The sequence below is a fragment of the Apaloderma vittatum genome, unplaced genomic scaffold (assembly GCF_000703405.1).
Source record: "Apaloderma vittatum isolate BGI_N311 unplaced genomic scaffold, ASM70340v1 scaffold13677, whole genome shotgun sequence".
NCBI classification, from domain to species: domain Eukaryota; kingdom Metazoa; phylum Chordata; class Aves; order Trogoniformes; family Trogonidae; genus Apaloderma; species Apaloderma vittatum.
In genome coordinates this window covers 137,877-142,168 of record NW_009726862.1, presented here as the reverse complement: position 1 = coordinate 142,168, position 4,292 = coordinate 137,877, and positions in this window count along the sequence as shown.

The window sequence follows — 4,292 nt, the reverse complement described above, 5'->3', positions numbered from 1 at the left end:
AAGAACGTTCTCTGTCGAAAATGGAAGGAAAAATGTTTCCCTTCAGCTGAGAATGTAAATGTGAAAATGTATACTAATCTTTAGGGTAAGAAAAACTGTCAAATTTTCCTTGACTACTCCTCAAGTAGTTTTGTGTCAATAATGCCCTAATATTACATGTAAAACATATTGGTGTAATATTATATGTGTGTAAAAAAATACTGTGTGTTCATAAAATGTTATAGAGCTTGTAGCAAGTATAGGTTTTACTGGAAACATCCCTTTTTGAAAAATTTAAAGATTGTAGTAAAAGCATATATCCTAACTTAAACAGTATTATTAAAAGAGTTAGCTGGCCCTGTCTAGAATTTGCAATATATTCGCAATCTGTAGCTGTACATAATTTTGTTTAAATTATATGGCTGCTGTATCCTAATGAGAAAAGTGAAAAAGACTTTTTCTTTGAAATTTTAGCACAAGTACATATTTCTTTCAAAAGGAAATAGAAGAGGAAGGAGAGGAAATTATTGCACTATTTCTTTTTTTTTCCTTGCACTATTTCTTCTGCTTTCTTTTACTTTCCTCTCCTTCATCTTCTCTCAATAATTATTTTCTTGCACTCCCCAAAGAAATTTTGTCAAGTAGCTAAAACCAACTTGTCTGTCAATAGCAGGCGTTGACTTTCATCAGCTTGCATTTGCCCAAGCAACTGGAATCTAATGTTGTTTCACAATTTAAGTGGGAGGGGCAGGGAAGGATGATGGTCTACTCACAGTTTATATTTTCCTAAGTGAAAAGTGTTAAATGTACTGTTCTGTTGGAAATCTATCAGAGTTATAATTGCACTGAGCTGCTAATAATCAAATCCCTATAGCCATAAAGCTCCAAGAAAATACATTCCATACTAATAAGAGACTCTTTCTAACAGGCTTGTATTTGGGGGTGGGGATGTGGAGAAAGCTCTTCTTTCTTGGATAAAATTATTTATTTTCCACTGAGTGTTACATTTTTATAATGTTCCCATTGATTATAAATAAGCTTTCCTACATGAATCTCTTCTATAGTGACTAAGAAGGGTTTTCATAGTTTTCTTTTCTCTTTCCAACACTGTTTTTGGCATGTTTCTCAATTTCTCTTAATATTACCGGGAAAAATGCATACTGGGGAGGTCAAAGGCAAAGAGGAGAAATGAAAGTTAACAGAGGGTACAAGTAAACCATTCTATATTGGTTAGGAAGCTGGAGAAGTTTAACACGTTATAGATAAACTCTATAAAGAGACATAGTAGCTAGAACAAAAGTTCAAAATGGCAACAGATATAGTCAGCAAACACAGACTGGAAGGTAAGATGGTGTCTGTGATACAGGGATAATAGAACACATATTGTGTAATGCTCAGGGCTAAGTGTTATCCAGATCACCCTTCATCGTCATATACCTGCTTGACTTTAAAGGAGGATAGTTATAGATTGATAGACAGATATGTGCACGCAATGAAAAATCATATTTTTGTATTTTTTTCATATATATAAAATAGAAACATGTCACTAATTGTATGTTGAGTTCCAACAAGAAAAAATCACTTTCCAGTCACTCCCTTCACCAATACAAAGCAGTCATAAATGCAGTATCCATTATGTCATTAGAATTTACTCTTGGAAGATATATACTGAAAGTATACATATTAACTAGCTCTACACTGCAATTTGCAATATATTCACAAACTATCACTATATATGGTTTTATTCTATTTCCATTGATGAACACTGCTTCCAAAGATAACAATTACATAAACTTTCTTCTTATATACAGGAAGGAAGGACTAGGCGTAGCCTTCTTTGATTAACATTTACAGCAATTTCAACATGGAGTTCAAAGGTGAAATAGTTTTATGTACATTGAATCTTAGAGTTATTAAAGACTGTGATACTAAACTTTCGAGGCTGAATTTTTGAGGTAAAAAGAAACTGTATTTGATTTGATTTAGTTGTCTGTAAAGCCAACTATAGCCATATGCGTCTTGGGAATTGAATGTGAAATATTTTCCTTACTAATCTGGTGTTGGTGGAGACGTTTTATGGTTTTGGCAAGCTTACTATCAGATTAAAATGCAACAAGATAGTAACAAGAACGAGTTTATTACTCTCTTCTATTTCACTGCCTATCTGTAAGTGTCCCTGTGCAAATATTCTGTTAATATCATGAGAGTGCAATTAGGTAACCAAAGATGTCTGCCCCTTCTTACAAGCACTCTAATAATCAAGGTGAGGCCAAGTTGCCCACTGTTGTGCCCACAGATACTTTGAGGCACAAAGCGTAGAATGTGAAATCTCTATATTGTTTTAGATTAAATAATCAGCATTGATCTGAAGTGAAATGTCTGGTCCAGCATAGACATAAACTGTCTATTTGGCAGCAGATTTGTAAAGAGCATGAAATTATTTGATGGAAGATCCTTTGTTATCAAAACAATAACCAGTATGTAGACAGGGCAACGGATGTTTAATGCTGGTCTTTTCTGTGTTTACCAGCCACCCCACCCTCTCTGTTGGTACTCCCACAATGACTATTTCCCAGAAGCTCTGTTTTTCCACCCTGTCAAGCATTTACCCATTTGTCATACATAAAACAGAGGTTGTCTTTCCAGCAGTTTGGGGAATAAAGAGAAAATGTGGAGATATTCTCACTTAACAGAATATAGTGAAAGTATCTGAAATGCTCTAAACCAGACTGATCTCAGGCTCTACAAGCAACGGAACTCAACAGCATTTGCCATTGCAAGATGTGATCGCTGTGTTTTTCATGGAAACTTGGCAGAACATGGCAAATTCCTTCTCATTCTCTTACTCTCCCCTTTTTTTTCCATACTTTCCTACTGCATATGCCATATCCCATTTCAGAACAGCACTGAGTGACTTCAGACATTTCTCAGGGTTTATCGCACTTCATGGGCAGCGATATATCCGAGGCATCTAAAAATGCTCCAGAAATGCTTTGTTGGGTGTATCTTACTGCTAAAACGGGGCTAGCAGTACTCCATCTCACCTCCTACCTGCTGAAACAGGCAGATAGTGAAAAGAGGCAAGATAACGGAGTTGTTCTTGTTCACAGTATAGAACCAAAACATCATACCTCAGAAATAATTACATCTGATTTTTGGGCTTATTAAATCTCCCTGAGTTGCTGTTGACTTTGAGGGAGGCTTAGATTCATCCACAGTTCACGGCGTATAGTCAGCTTCTTTCGGTAACCAGCTGCCACAGACTAACTGTAGTTTGTGTTTTGCTCTAGAGTATAGCTGAGGCTAAGAGAAATACACAATCCCACTTTTTACCTGCTGCTGAGAAACCATGAAGGGGCCATTTAAAGGCACTAATGTAAGCAATTTTAGGTTTGGGTCACATCCATTTATGAGAAATCTAATGTGGTAGAAAAGACTTCCCCTCCTGACCTGTTTTCCTGAGGTTCCTTGAAAGAGTCCTAAACCACCAGGATGTACTTCAGAGGTTGCTTCTATATTAGCGAGCCCATCTGACTCCCGGTGGAGATGAGATGTGACATGTTGCCTACACAAGAGCTCCAGCTTTCTATGGGCACTCCCCAGCATCTGCAGTCACCAGCCAGAACCCCTGCTTTTACAGCTTCGCATGCCAACAAGTGGTTGGAGTTAACTCCTCTGTTAGTTCCCTTCCTTAAATTTGAGCTCTTCCGCTATGAGAGAATGATGTAGAAAAGTCACAAAAAGTGATTGCTACTCACTGGGCACACCCTTTTGCTGCCAGGCTCACACTGGTAATTTTAGTGATGTTAATATTACTTAATGTGTTTGTTAATTGTTGTCTCAGACTGTAAACACAAGGTGACTAGCTCTATTATATGCTTCATCTGCCAAGTGATGGGCTTGTGGGAATGTAAGTGGGTGCAGAATTTGGCCCCAGATTGAGGAAGTATTTTTATGTTGTAAAACTCTCAGGAAAAGGTTTGTATGTTTTCTGCTTGTGCAGTGTCCAGCACAGTAAAGCCCCCTTTTCCTTAAGGCAGTATCTTAACAGAAATATTAAATAGTAATAGAATCACAGAATCATGGAATATTCAGGGTTGGAAGGGACCTCTAGAGATCATCTAGTTCAACCCCCCTGCCAGAGCAGAATCACCTACAGTAGATCACACAGAAAGCATCCAGATGTAATTAGCATTATAGTAATAATGGCATCATCTTTTGTCTTTTTTTTTTCCAGTAAGGAATTAGAAATAGGAAATATAATAATGTCAGTCTACATGAGAAGATTGCTGGGCCAGAGTTTTACAGAACAC